This window comes from Cryptomeria japonica, chromosome 3 (assembly GCF_030272615.1).
Source record: "Cryptomeria japonica chromosome 3, Sugi_1.0, whole genome shotgun sequence".
NCBI lineage: Eukaryota > Viridiplantae > Streptophyta > Pinopsida > Cupressales > Cupressaceae > Cryptomeria > Cryptomeria japonica.
In genome coordinates, this window is record NC_081407.1 from 490,370,353 (window position 1) to 490,387,150 (window position 16,798).

Genomic DNA, 16,798 nt, shown 5'->3' on the forward strand with positions numbered 1-16,798 from the left:
GCTATCACCATTAGGATAGTTTATAGCTATGTGTCCTATCTAGTTACAAGAGAAGCATTTCAAAGGAAGCTTACCTCTGTATTTGCTGGTTCCCTTAGGAAGTCTCTTGGAAAGAAGAGCTTCAAATTCCATCAGAATCTCCTCATCATCCATTTCTCTGCTCTATCTTGGTTCACCGCTGGTGCTTGCTTCTTTTCCTTTTCTGGATGGTGCAACAGATGCTCTAAAAGTTGATTCAGTCTTCTGAACACTGCCTTCAAAACTATATAGCTCATAGGCTGTTAATTTTGCAATGATGGAGTCTAGGGATACCTTAGTCTTGTCTATTGATCTCAACTCCTGAATAGCAACAACCCTTATTGCATAGACTGGTAATAGAGATCTCAAAACTTTGCTAACAATGGTGAAATCTTCCATTTTACCACCTACACTCTTGATATCTCCAACAATGGTTTTGATTCGTATTCCATATTGTTGAATGGTCTCACCTTCAACCATTTGCATGTCTTCAAACTTCCCTCTAAGGATTTCTTCCTTAGCTTGTTTTACATGCTCATCACCACCATAGATATTCTCAAGAGTATCCTATACTTCTTTGGGATTGTCTTTATCTTGGACATCAATAAACTCAATGTCAAATAAGATACTGATTAGGGCTTCCATGACTTGCCCATTCTCCTGAATCTCTCTCTTTTGGTCATCGGTGAGAGTACCAGTAGGGATAACATAAACGTTCTCAACATAGCTCTAATGTTGAGCACCCATTCTTCTGATGTATATCTTCATTCTATCCTTCCATATTTTAAAGTTATCTCTTTTGAACTTTGGACCTTCCCTCTTCATCATTACAATGGGATCTTTCCCTCAAGCATTTAAGCTTATAACATAGAGGACCTGGAGGATGCTCTGATACCAATTGATAACTCAATGATGAATGCTGAGTACCAAACCAGTACTGAGAGGGGGGGTGAATCAGTATAGGTACAAAAAACTTTTTCCTAACTAGTTTGATTGCAAACTATAAACTATTGGCAATCTCTAACACCGGTTCAAACCAGACTACTATCGATTAAACACAGTGCGACTATGAAAGACATGAATTGGTCAAACTTCTTAGCTTTCCACATAGCCTACTTCCTCATTTCCATTTTGTCCTTATGCATAAATAGATAATCTATCATCAGAAATGTAATAACTTACTAGTATAGCATGATTCGCCCCTTGATAGAGAACAACAAAGCATCACATGAAAGAGGCATCACACATGACACACATATTTTTCACATGGAAACCCAACTAGGAAAAACCACGATGGGGATGAATACCCACAAGCTGTTTTTGAACTCTTTAGAAGTCCGCTCTGTTAGGAGCCTAGTCCGGTTAAAGACTATTACAACAAGTTCTGTTAGGAACCGGTCCTGTTAGGGATCACCTGGTTAAGGGATGGCTAAAATACCTAGTTAAGGGTTAAACTCTGTTAGAGGTTACCTTGTTAGAGGATTTTATGAACTCAATGGCTTTGAGTCACCCTGTTAAAGGATTTACATCAAGTTGGTTAAAGCTACCCAATTAAGGGATTTTCCAACTATTGAAGTAGTTAAAGATAAACAAGTATTACAATGATCTGGTAATAGCACTCAATTCCAATGCAGATCCGCTTTAGCTCCTTCCTTCTGCACACACACTATTCAGGTATCAATCCTCTAATTTGGTTTGGCAAGAATCACATATCTCTGCACTTAGATACACACACAACATTTGCCAACAACCTCAACATGAAACACAACATCAACCTTATAGAACACAGATAGGTCAGTAGACTAAACCCTAAACCCTAAAAACTTAGGTTGAGAAATTGATCGGTTCAATCCTAACCATTGAGCACTTTGCATTTGAATACAATGGTCTTGAACAAATCTCAAGACATTCTCCATCGTTCGTTCTTTGCCGCTTCATGGAGGCAATAACCCATCACACATTCTCCATCGTTTGAAAAGACTTCGCACATTCCCAAGGTAGATAGGATCAATTTCCTTCATGCCAGATCCTTCATGTGAATGAGGCTGACGTGGCAATAGGATTTTATCTCCATTACAATTCTAACTCATCACACAATTTCATTGGTTAAATCACACAGGCTTGGAACACTTCAACTAGAAACCCTGAAGCTAAGACTACCAACCAGTAGTCCTACCACATTCCATGTACCGGTTCTCATTTTGACATACCGATTCTGGTTCACAACATCATACCGGTTCACTTATTGCACATATACCGGTTTACACCACCATACCGGTTCTTCTTTTCTAGTTGCTTAATTTCAATATACTGGTTCATTTCTCAGCATATTGACATCAATGACAACATACAATATCATCATGTCATCATACTCTTGCACATATGCCAACAATCTCCCCCTTTGGCATTGATGGCAATATACAAAGATATCACTCAACATCACATCTTCTCCCTATTGCTGCAGATATCTTCCCCACTTCACATCTTCTCCCCTTTTGACAACAATGGAAAAGTGGAGGCACAAGCTTTCCTATTCCACTACGCTGCTCCCCATGAGAAGTAGCATCCTTCAACACATCAATCCTTAAAAAAATATTGGACACTGCAATACTGGACTAATGTGGAGCACATACTTTTAGTTCACCTCTTGAAGGAGTAGCACCCCTAACTCACCTCGTAGATAGGTAAAAGTAGCCTTCGATAGAGGCTTGGTGAATATGTCTGCTAACTGCTCCTTACTGGAAACATGTTACAATGCCACCTCTTTGTTCTGAACCTTTTCCCTCAAAAAATTATACTTGAGTTCAAAGTGCTTGGTTCTAGCATGTAAAACTGGACTCTTGGGAATGTTAATTGCACTTGTATTGTCACAGAATATACTTACCAGTTCAGATACAGGAACTTTGAAGCCATTCAATACATGCTTCATCCAAATAGTTTGGGTACAGTTCATAAAAGTTGCAACATACTCTGCTTCTGCTATAGACTAAGAGATACAACTCTGCTTTTTACTCATCCATGAGACCAGTCTACCACCGAGAAAGAATGCACCACCGGTTCTACTCTTTCAGTCATCTCCATTACCAGCCCAATCAGCATCTGTGAACACTTTCAGGTTGAACTCATTATTGTATGGATACCATAACCCATAGTCAATAGTTCCTTTCAGATACCTAAGAATCCGCTTGACTGCTACCAAGTGGGATTCTCTTGGGCTTTGTTGAAACCGAGTGGCAATACCCACTGCATGTGCAATGTCCAGTCTACTATGCATTACATAATGCAACTTACCAATCATATATTGATATTCCTTCTCATTTACCAGTGCTGAGTCATCCTCTTTTGATAGTTTACAACCGATCACCATTGGTGTACAAACCAGTTTACTGTCTTCCATGCCAAAGGTCTTCAACACCTCTTTGACATACTTGGACTGAGTAATAAAGATTCCATCTCTCAATTTTTTTGAATCTGCAGTCCAATGAAGAACTTAATCTCCCCTATGAGTGACATCTCAAATTCCTTCTTCATCTCATCTGCAAAATCATGACTCACCTTGTCATCTCCTCCAAAGATGATGTCATCAACAAATACTTCACAGATTAGAATTTGATCTCCTTTTGATTTCAAGTAGATATTGCTATCTTCACTTGTTCTTTCAAATCCAATCTTCACAAGATGGGAGTGCAAGCATTCATACCATGCTCTAAGTGCCTACTTTAGTCCATACAAGGCTTTATGTAGCCTACACACCATGTCACTATCTTCTAATAGGGAAAACCCATCTGGTTGCTCTATATACACCTCCTCTTCAAGTATTCCATTTAGGAATGCAGATTTTACATCCATTTGGTATACCTTGAATCCTTTAAAAGCTGCATATGCAAGAAGCATACAAAATCCTTCCAATCTGGCTACTAGAGCAAAGGTTTCTCCATAGTCTTCTCCTTTTTCTTGAGCATACCCCTTACACACCAGTCTGGCTTTGTTTGTTATCACTGTCCCATCTTCATTCAGCTTATTTCTGAAAACCCATTTGGTACCAATGACATTTTTATGCTCTGGTCTAGGTACCAAGGACCATGAACCGTTATTTTCTATCTGATCTAGTTCCTCTTCGATTGCCTTGATCCAATCTTCATCTTTATGTGCCTCTTTCAATGATTTAGGCTCAAATTCAGAGATCATACATGAGTTTTCTCTAACCTTTCTTCTTGTAAGAATTCCTACATCTTTGTCTCCTATGTTCTGCTTTGGATCATGATTGATTTTGACATACTTAGGTATATTCTTAACAACTTCCTTTTGCTTTTCTTCATCATCCTCATCTTCATTAGCATCTACCGGTGTAGGAGCATAGTTGCTGGTACTGGGCAAATTTGCAACCAGTTCCCAGAAGGTTACTACTAGTTCATCTCCTACATGCTCTCGGTTGGTTTCCTCAGATTTCTTAGAGTTTTCTTCAACCCTAACACTGATTCTTTCAACAATTATCTGAGTCCTATTGTTCAAACATTTGAGAGATTTTCTCTTAGTGGAATACCCTAGGAATATTCCCTCATCACATTTGGCATCAAACTTGCTCTAATGTTCACTCCTATTGATATAACATTTACTACCAAACACTCTGAAGTAGCTTACCACTGGTGTCTTACCGGTCCAGTACTCATAAGGAGTCTTATCCTTTCCCTTTTTGATAAGTACCCAGTTCATTGTGTAGACTACAACGCTCACCGCTTCTCTCCAAAAGGTGTGAGCGACCTTTCCTTGGATCAACATAGTTCTAACTGCTTCAACCATAGTCTGGTTATTCCTCTCTGCTCGGCCATTCTGTTGTGGAGTCCAGGGGGTAGACAATTTCCTCTTGATGCCATTCTCTTCACAATATTTGTTGAACTCACCGGAAGTGAATTCCCCTCCTTGATCAGTTCTAAAGCATTTGATTCTTCTACCACTTTCCTTTTCTACTAGTGCTTTAAAACCTTTGAACTTTCCAATGGCTTCAGCCTTATCCTTCAAGAATGTGACCCACATCATTCTTGAGCAATCATCTGTTAGAATCATAAAATACCTATCTCCCTACACACTCCTAGTTTTCATAGGACCACACAAATCAGTATGCACAAGATCAAGCAAATTGTCAGCAGTGAAAGATTTACCTTTTAAGGTTGAGGAAGACATTTTTCCTAGTTGACATTCTCTGCACAAAGGATTTTTCAGTTTGCTCAGCATCAGTAGTCCTCTAACTGCCTTGATCTTACTGGCCTTTACTATGTTATCAAAGTTTACATGGTAGAGTCTCCTATGCCATATCTAGCTATCATCAAACTTATCCATAAGACATGTACTTATATTTGCATTCAGCTGAAATAAGTTACCTTTGGTCTACATACTAGTGGCCATCAGTTCACCATTATTTCATTTGATTTTGCAGACTCCATTTTTGAATTCCAGAGTGAGTCCACCATCATTCAGCTGGGCAATAGTCAATAGATTGTGTCTGAGACCTTCCACCCAATACACATTGTCAGCACTGCTCTTTCCATTTAGAGAGATGGACCCTCTGCCTTTGACCATACATGGTGCATCATTACCAAAGTGAACCACACCACCATCATAATCTTCTAGGGATATAAACTTTCTCCGGTCACCAGTCATATGATGAGAGCAACCACAATCAATAATCCACTCATTCGAATTATCAAAGTGGTAGACAAGAGTCTTCTTGTCTAACACATCCTCCTTGACTGCACCAAACACAATATCTTCATTTTCTTCATCTTTTGATTCCTCATTTGTGACACCTTCATCAATTTCTACAAAACAATTTCTCTAGTTTCCTCCTTTGAATTTCTTGAACATTTCTGGTTTGTCCTTGATATCACCATTAGGACAGTTTATATCTATGTGTCATATCTGGCTACAAGAGAAGCATTTCAAAGGAAGCTTACCTCTGTATTTGTCGGTTCCCTTAGGAATTCTCTTGGCAAGAAGAGCTTCAAATTCCATCAGAATCTCCTCATCATCCATTTTACTGCACTGTCTTGGTTCACCACTAGTGCTTGCTTCTTTTCCTTTTCTGGATGGTGCAGCAGATGCTCTAAAAGCTGATTTAGTCTTCTGAACACTGCCATCAAAATTGTTTATCTCATAGGCTATTAATTTTGCAATGATGGAGTCCAGGGATACCTTAGTCTTGTCTATTGATCTCAACTCCTGAATAGTAGCAACCCTTATTGCATAGACCGGTAATAAAGATCTCAAAACTTTGCTAACAACAGTGGAATCTTCCATTTTACCACCTGCACTCTTGATATCTCCAAAAATGGTTTTGATTCATATTCCATATTGTTGAATGGTCTCACCTTCAACCATCTGCATGTCTTCAAACTTCCCTCTAAGGCTTTCCTCCTTAGCTTGCTTTACATGCTCATCACCACCATAGATATTCTCAAGAGTATCCCATACTTCTTTGGGATTGTCTTTATCTTGGACATCAATAAATTCAATGCCAGATAAGCTACTGATTAGGGCTTCCATGACTTGCCCATTCTCCTGAATCTCTCTCTTTTGGTCATTAGTGAGAGTATCAGTAGGGATAACATAAAAGTTCTCAACATAGCTCCAATGATGAGCAACCATGCTTGTGATGTATATCTTCATTCTGTCCTTCCATATTTTAAAGTTATCTCTATTGAACTTTGGACGTTCCCTCTTCATCATTACAATAGGATCTTTCCCTCAAGCGGTTAAGCTTACAACACAGAGGACTTGGAGGATTCTCTAATACCAATTGATAACTCAATGATGAACGTTGAGTACGAAACCAGTATTAAGAGGGGGGTTGAATCAGTATAGGTACAAAAAACTTTTTCCTAACCGGTTTTTATTGCAGACTGTAAACTACTAGCAATCTCTAACACCGGTTCAAACCAGAGTACTACCATTTAAACACAGTGCGGCTGTGAAATACATGAATTGGTCAAACGTCTTAGCTTTCCACACAACCTACTTCCTCATTTCCATTTTTTCCTTATGCATAAACAGATAATCTATCATCAGAAATGTAATAACTTACTAGTATAACATGATTCACCGCTTGACAGAGAACAACAAAGCATCAAATGAAAGAGGCATCACACATGACACACATATTTTTCACGTGGATATACAACTGGGAAAAACCACGATGGGGATGAATACCCACAAGCTATTTTTGAACTCTTTAGAAGTCCACTCTGTTAGGAGCCTAGTCCGGTTAAAGATTGTTACACCAAGTTCTGTTAGGAACCGATCCTGTTAGGGATCACCTGGTTCAGGGATGGCTAGAATACCCGGTTAAGGGTTAAACCCTATTAGAGGATTTTATGAACTCAATGGCTTTGAGTCACCCTATTAAAGGATTTACAGCAAGCTGGTTAAAGCTACCAGGTTAAGGGATTTTTCAACTGTTGAAGTAGTTAAAGGTCAACAGGTATTACAATGATCTGGTAATAGCACTCAATGCCAATGTTGATCCACATTAGTTCCTTCCTTCTGAACATACACTATGCAGGTATCAATCTGTTGGCATTATAACAGACAAGAAGAAGGTTGGCATTTGTCATGCCCAAAATTTGGGGCAAAAACGGAACAAATTTTTTTTTTAAAACATACTAATTTAATTAACAAGTTCCCTCTCGCGACAAGCGTTAATGAAATTTCCATTATTAAATTCGAGCTAATTCTGAAACGAACTAAGCATCGATAAATTGTTTAATTTTAATTGCGGAAAAACTAACTGGTATAATTTTATCTCCAAGAGATACTCAGTCATTAAGTTTGTTAAATTAATCAAGCTAAAGGAAATAGGAGGGGAAATTTAATTTAACCTCCAATATGTCTATATAGCCTAATCAACCATTTATAAATTTCTCTTTATTATTTATTCCAAATAAAAACCAGGATTATATAAATATATATATATATATATATACATATATTTGTATATACATATATATATATATATATTTATAATTTAAATACTTACCCCAAATTATGATCAAAATTCATATATATACATATATATATACCCATATGTATATATATGGATACATATATATATATATATATATATATTTTACATATATGTTAAATATTTTAATTCTAATTCAAAAACCATTTTAACCTCCTAAATTTAATCCATTTTTCCCCCCAACCCTAATTAGGGTTCTAATTTCTCACATATATATTATCTAAACTAATTAACATATTTATTTTTAAAACCAAATTGCCCTAGCCCCATCCGGGCTAGGGTTTAATCCATATATATATTTTTTTAATAGGGAATTAACTTGCTAGGCCGAAACCCTTGGCGGCCATGAAATCTTTTTTTTTTGTGCAGGTCACGGGAGATTGAAGGCGGGAGAGAGTCGTGCGCCACTGTGTGAGCGCACAGTGGGCGCCACGGCACCACTGTGTGCCCACACAGTGGGCGCCGCTAGCGGCTCCCCACTGTGTGGCCACACAGTGGCGGCCGTGGCCGTCCACTGTGTGCCCACACAGTGGGAGCCGAAAGCAGCTCCACTGTGTGTGCACACAGTGGGCGCCGCACGGCCCTCCACTGTGCGTACACACAGTGGGGTCCGCGAGGACCCTAACACATTCTCCCCCTTTTTATTTATTTATTTATTTATTTATTTTTTTAAAATATATAATATATAAAATTATATATATATATAAATATAAATTTATATATATATATATATATATATATTTATATTTATATAAATTTATATCCACAATTAAAAATGGTGAAAATATTTCAATATGAATATATATATTTAAAAAAAAAAAAAAAAAGATTTACATGCAAAATTTTTTTTAAACTATTATAATAAAGGGAAAAACATTAAGTTTAATCAGAAATATATATATATATATATATAAAATAAGCCTTTTAAATCAATGATAACTGAAAAAAAACAATTTAGAATACTTTTTAAAAAAGATACAATATACTTTTCTGGAATAAAAAGAATTTCATTGATTTTTTTTTTTTCTAATAAAATATTTACATAAAACATCTTTTTCCATTAAATTACTTAAAATCTTTCAGCATAAATAAACTTCTATTTTGCCACAAGTAAAAATACAGATAAAATTTAATTGAAATCTATTCCTTTATTTCTTTCCAAAATACAAGAAGCTTTTGCATGCAACACAAAATAACTTTAAATTTTACCATCAACCAGAAGTAGAAATAAACAAGCTTTTCTTTTTTTTTTAAAACAACTCTAAGATATTCTACCAATTTACAGGATGTTTCTCTGAATAGTCACAACAATAAAACTTCAAGTCTACTTTCACAATTTACAACTTGCTTCTCTTTACTATGAATGAGGCATATTTCTATAACAACTTTAAACAATCATCTGCAACTGAATTTAAGTATCTTCCATAATAATCTTCAGTGTCTTTTCATGGTTCCTATTCTCTTTCCTCTGATTTTCCTGCATAATAGAAAACAAAAATATGACCACGGAGTGCTCACCTCCCAGCCTAGGCTAACTGGTAGCCACCCCCGAGCTCAGAGAACCAATTCCTAGACGGGTAACAAACAGGCAAACACATAGAAAGCATTGCATACAGATTTTTTTCAGACACATTCCCAACTTGGCTTTCACAGCACCACACTCTAGTGATGAACATTTTCAAAGGGTGGTAGTGGACCAATACCCTGAGGAGAACTGCAAGTATGAAATAAACAAGAAGCCACCTCATGGCACAATAAAAATATCAAGAATCTCAACCCCTTATTCCTTATGCCCCCCAAAGGCATTCTAGCCTTATATCCCTCCTTATGACCCCCATTGCACAAACAGGCCATGCAGCAAGGGTCACACAAAGATCCCTTGTGATCGCTCTCAAAAGAGAGTCTCTCACTCGAGGGCTGTCACTGCTACCACCCTCAAGATCCTCTTCTCTCCCAAGAGTAAGAGATCTTGAGAAAACTCCCAAAACACAACATTTTCATAAAGCAAAAATACCAGGAGATTTTCAAACATAAACTTTCAAGAACACAGATTTCTTATACAAACAACTTACATACATAAACAAGAAGAAGACATTACAAATAATAATTGAAACCAACCTTAATCTGCCCAAAGGTTATTATGATATTTGAGGAAGAGCTGCCCAATCCACAAATCTTTTTCCTTCTACCCTTATTCAATTTCTCTATTCCATAACATTATTTTCTTTCCAAATTTTCTTCTGTCTCCAAAAATGGAGAGTGGGTGATTACCCTCCAATTCTCAAAAATCTTGCTTAAGAAGCTCACTCACAGAGTTCTCACAAGATTCTAAAAAAAAAACCAAAAAAAGAAGGAAGAAAGCAAAAATGCAAAAAGACTCCCATTCCAAAAGGAAAATTCCTGATTAGATTTAACTTCTAATTTTCAATTTTCGCTCAACTCAAAAAAGCCAATTTTTAAAGCATTAAAAAGATCATTATAAAGTAGAAACTTGCCTAAAATTACCCCTAACCCCTAGGTATACCTTATAGGCTTTAGGAAACCCTATTAAACTACCACTAGGTGTTCATTTAACCCATTTTAAACCCCTCTGAAGTTTATTTTCGGGTCAAACATAAGTTGACCACTCCAAATATTATATTCCTAAAGTCTTTATGACAACACATTAATTTATTTAAGAAAACTAAAACTAAACACTTTCCCACCAAGAGACAAAATAAAACATCTAAATTAAATACACGCGTGTCAAGTGACACAAATAAAACACTTTTACAAAAATAAAACATGAAATTGTCTCTTGAGGTTTTTACACAATAATTTAAATAACACTTAACACTCATGCAGCATATACTGTTACGAATAAAATACAACACAAACGGGGTGTTGTCTCTCCAAATAGACAAACCCTGGCTTTACGAATGTACATAAGTCTAGGTTTGATTCTCCGTAATTTTCCATGGTCACATGGTAAATTTCCTGCGCATCTCAATTTACACATTAGTACTTCCAAATATCCATATATAATATAATTCAATAATATAACAATACACATCATTACTTGCATACAATTTTCATCTGCACAGATTGAATACATCTTTTATCAAACAATTTCACATAAGTAATTTTCATCCCAATTCACATAAACTAAACATACATCATAGTTCTATATTCAGAGTAAAGTCCTGCAAATTCAATAACGACATCTATCATTGCAATATCATTCTATCTAATAATCATGTAGTGTTCTATCTCATAAAGCATGTAAGTAAATCATCAAATCATATAAATGTTATCCAAATCCTGAAATCATATAAGTTCTAAGTCTCAAAATGCATCAAAATAAAGTATCCATAATAATCTAAAATATAAAATCCACTGAATGTCAGACTGAGTCGAGGTGAGGCCTCACATCCTCCCCCTCTAGGCATGAACTTCCTCCTGGAGTTCATCAAGGAGGTGAGGATACTCTGATCTCATACGTGCTGCGTCCTCCCATGAAGCCGTAACCTCATCATAACAATCCCACTGGACCCTAACCTGGTCCAGCTCTTGACCTCGAAGGGCCAATGTCCGGCGTGCCAAAATGCGAATGGGCTCCAAAGCTAGCTGCCCGTCCGACTCCACCTGCAAGGCATCCCAATCTAAAATTTGAGACTCATCATAGATATACTTTCTCAAAACTGAAACATGAAACACATCGTGGATGCGTGACAGGCTTGGTGGCAAAGCTAAACGGTAGGCAACTAGGCCTATCCTCTCCAGAATCTCAAAAGGTCCTACAAAGTGAGGTGCGAGCTTAGAACCCTTTCCGTAACGTATTGGACTCTTATGCGGTCGCACTCTCAAGAAAACTTTATCTCCAACCAAATAGCTACGATCTATCCTCTTTGCATCGGCATATTTCTTCTGTCTATCCTGCGCCTCTCTGAGATGCTGCCTAATCAAATCCACCTGCTGCTCCATATCCCGAACTAACTCAGGACCAATGGCAACTCTATCCTCTATGCGGTCCCAACTCAAGGGCGTCCTGCAAGGCCTGCCGTATAATGCCTGGTAGGGTGGCATCCCCAAAGAAGTGTGATGCCCATTGTTATAGGCAAACTCCACTAAGGGAAGATACTCCTCCCACCGGGTCTGATGATCCATGACGTAAATATGAAGCATATCCTCTAACACCTGATTGACCCTCTCTGTCTGACCATCTGTCTCCGGGTGATAGGCTGTACTGAAATTGAGCTTAGTGCCCATAGCTGCCTGTAATGACTTCCAAAAGGTAGAAGTGAAAAGAGAATCCCTATCAGAAATAATCTTGTAGGGTACGCCATGTAGTCTAACAATGTCTCGCAAGAACACCTGTGCTACTGCTGGAGCTGTGAATGTAGTACGAACTGGTGAAAAGTGAGCTACTTTGGTCAACTTGTCAACTGTCACCAAGATAGCATCATGGCGACGAGAAGACATAGGGAGACCAATGATGAAATCCATGGATATAGTATCCCACTTCCACTCTGGTACAGCATGAGACTGAAGCAACCCACCTGGATGGCGGTGCTTCGCCTTAACCCTCTGACACTCGAGACACCGAGCTACTATCTCAGCAATGAGCTGCCGCATTCCCGGCCAATGATACAACTGCCTCAAGTCGGTATGCAACTTGTTAACCCCGGGATGCACTACATAAGGAGCTCTATGAGCTTCCGTGACAATGAACTCTCGCAACCCTCCAGAGAAAGGTACATAAATGCGCCCTCTGTGGCGTAACAGTCCATCAGACTCCAAAGAATAATCCACATATTTCCCTTCTAGAGTAACATGAGAACGTAATACCTGACAAACCTCTGCATACCATCCATCCTCTAACAAGTGTCGAAGTATATGGTCTCTCAAGTCTGTGCCCATGGATATGGTGTAAACCTCGTGACGTCTCCTACTCAAAGCAGCTGCAACTACATTTTCCTTTCCCTTGATGTAGTGAACGTCAAAATCATATTCGCACAAGAACTCCATCCATCTCCTCTGACGTGCATTAAGGTTCGGCTGAGTGAAGATGTACTGAAGACTCTGATGATCTGAATGCAACTCAAAGTGATGTCCTAAAAGGAAGTGTCTCCACCTCACAAGTGCATGCACTACTGCTGCGAGCTCAAGGTCGTGAGTGGGATAATTAAGTTCATGAGTCTTAAGTTTCCTAGACTCGAAAGCTATGGCCCTTCCACCCTGCATAAGAACTGCCCCTAAACCCTCTAAGGAAGCATCTGTACAGACCATGAAGTCAGCTGAAGGATCTGGTACAACAAGGATAGGAGCGCTAGTAAGTGCCTTCTTGAGTTCCTGAAAGGCCTTCTCGCACTTCTCTGTCCACTCAAATTTCTTCCCTTTACGCTGAAGAGAAGTAATAGGGTGTGCGACTCTGGAGAAACCTTTGACAAAACATCGGTAATACCTTGCTAAACCCATGAAACTCCTGACCTCTGTCACACTGGTAGGCGCTGGCCAATCCATAATAGCCCTAATCTTTGATGGGTCGACTGAGATCCCATCACCGAAAATAACGTGTCCAAGGTACTTGACCTCAGATCGAAAGAAAGCACACTTCGATAGGCTGCCAAACAACTGGTTATCCTGCAAACACTGCAATACCTATTTTAAGCGCTCCTCATGCTCCTTCTCATTCCGAGAATATATCAGTATATCATTGAGGAACACAATAACAAAAATGTCTAGAAAGGTACGGAACACCCCATTCATGAGGCTCATAAAAACTGCCGGGGCATTCGTAAGTCCGAAGGGGACTACGGTAAACTCATAGTGACCATATCTAGTGCGAAATGTGGTCTTGTGGATATCACTTTCCACTATTCTCAACTGATGGTATCCTGACTTCAGATCTATTTTGGAAAAGACTTTGGCACCCTGAAGCTAGTCAAATAAATCATCAATCATGGGCAAAGGATATCGGTTCTTGCTGGTTACTTTATTTAGCTGCCGATAATCCATACACAATCGGAGAGATCCATCCTTCTTCTTAATGAAGATGACTGGTGCACCCCACGGGGATACGCTAGGACAGATATGACCCTTCTCAAGAAGTTCCTCAAGCTGAATTTTGAGTTCATTAAGCTCATTTGTGGTCATCCTATAAGGTGCTCTAGAAACTGGCTCGGCTCCTGGTACTAGGTCTATATGAAAATCAATCTCTCTGCGGAGAGGCATTCCCGGTAGCTCTGACGGAAATACATCTGAATATCCCTTAAGGATAGGATGGTCATCGAGCGATGTTTCTTTTTCCTCCTCTTCCCCTCTATCACTGATAGTGATAGCAAAAAGCTGACATCCCTTCCGCATGCTCCGCTTAAGCTGCATTGCGGAGATCATACGAAGAGACACGGGACTCTGAATCCCAGTGATAACTATGGGCGAACCATGATCATCCTCACACTCGATCCTTTTCAGGCGGCAATCCATCTTGGCTCTATGGGCATAAAGCCAATCCATGCCAAGTACGATTCCATAAGAACCAAGTGGAGTCACTCTAAGGTCTACTAAAGTGGTGGTCTTGCCAATCTGCAGCTGACATGCCCTAACCTCTGATTCCACTGACACTCTAGCCCCTGAAGCTAATTCCACTTCCCAACTGACACCCTGCCTAGTTGCCACTAGTCTGCAACGCTCCACAACCGATGGAGATATAAAGGAGTCAGTAGCTCCTTAATCAAACAAAATAGATACATTGTTACCTTTGATTATACCTGAAGATTCGATAACCGTGGCCTGATGATCAGCCTGGCGGTTGTCAACCGCTGCGAATACTCTATGGGACCTGCCCATATCACCAACTGTCAGCTCTGAAGCGGCCATCCACTGACTCCCTGCTACCTGTCCCTGAGGGAAATCCCTTGCCAAATGCCCCATGGCTCCACATGTAAAGCAAGCACCCCGTGCCTGGAACTGGGTACCCTGAGGCCTAGAGAATGACTGACCTCCTGTCCTACTGGATCTGTTGTACCCACCCCTAGAGGACTGCTGAGTTCCCGTCGGTTGTGTGTACTGCCCCTGTGCTCTCTGATCATGTTTCTGTCCCTGAGTCTGCCACTGCTTGGGCTTGGAGCCTTGCGGATACTGTGGAGGCTTCTGCCTCAGGTCTGTGGTGTCTGTTGTGGAGGAGGGGGTTTGGAGAACCCCTGAGAATTTCGGTTGTTCCCTTTCCAATGTGGTTTCTGGAATCCATAAGTCTGAGGTGCGGGATTTCAGTTTTGAAACCGATCCCTATTGTCCTGTGGTCTAACCTGAATTTCCTCGGCAATCAGTGCCTTCTCTACAGCAACCCGAAGGCTCTCTGGAGCGGACATCCTAACAGGCCCGGCTATATCGGCATTCAATCCCCTGATGAAGCGGTTTACAAGAAGTTTCTCATCCTTTAGATAATCTACATATGGCAACAACTCAAAGAATTTACTCTCATACTGGGTTACTGACAAGCCTTTTTGTTGGAGATCATGAAATTCATCTATACGACACTGCCTGAAGTGCTCTGATAAGTACCTCTCATGGAACCTCTCTGTGAATATCTCCCAAGTGAGTGTATCAGGAACTAATCCGCATTTGTACTCTTCCTGTCTCCACTAGGTGGAGGTTGTCCCTCTCAGAAGATGAACTGCAACACGTGCTTTCAAGTTGCTCTCATATGAACGCAACGCAAAGCACCTCTCAAGACTTAGAAGCCATGCCTCGGCCTCTACTCCATCTGTAGAACCTCCAAAGGATGGTGGTTGGAGGCGCATGACCTCCCTGATGAGATCCCCTGGATCTCGACATCCTCTCTCAAAATAAACTGGTTCCACCGCAGGAGGTGGTCCTGGCATATGCACTGACTCTGGCTCATTACCACCCTGACTCTCTAAAGGAATCGGAGCTGGGCTCCTGCTTCGTTTTCTATCAACAGATCTATGACTCCTAACCTAAGGGTTCTCTGCTGGGATCCTTTCCTGAACAATGCCAATAAGATTCTGAATGGCTGCTAAAATGTCACGGTTAGGTTCATTTGGCTATTCGGGAGGTGCTCCTAGGTTCTCCTCTGGAACCGATGCCTCCCTCTCTACCTCATCGCATGCTATGCACACTCGTCTAGGACCCCATCTGCACTTTAGAGCTTGTCGCGTCAGCGGAGGCATCCTAAGAGGAAAAAAGACAAAACAATTAATTAATTTCTTTTATAATTAAATTCAATTAAACTCAAAATTCCATTTAACAAAATAATTTAAAATATTCCAAGGTGAAACGCAAGTGAGTAAGGCTCCTAGTGTGGAAACCTTGCTCTGATACCAAAATGTCGTGCCCAAAATTTAGGGCAAAAACGAAACAAATTTTTTTTTTAAAACATACTAATTTAATTAAGTTCCCTCTCGCGACAAGCGTTAATGAAATTTCCATTATTAAATTCGAGCTAATTTTGAAATGAACTAAGCATCGATAAATTGTTTAATTTTAATTGTGGAAAAACTAACTGGTATAATTTTATCTCCAAGAGATACTCAGTCATTAAGTTTATTAAATTAATCAAGCTAAAGGAAATAGGAGGGGAAATTTAATTTAACCTCCAATATATCTATATAGCCTAATCAACCATTTATAAATTTCTCTTTATTATTTATTTCAAATAGAAACCAGGATTATTATATATATATATATATATATATATATATATATATATATATATATATATTTGTATATACATATATATATATATATTTATAATTTAAATACTTA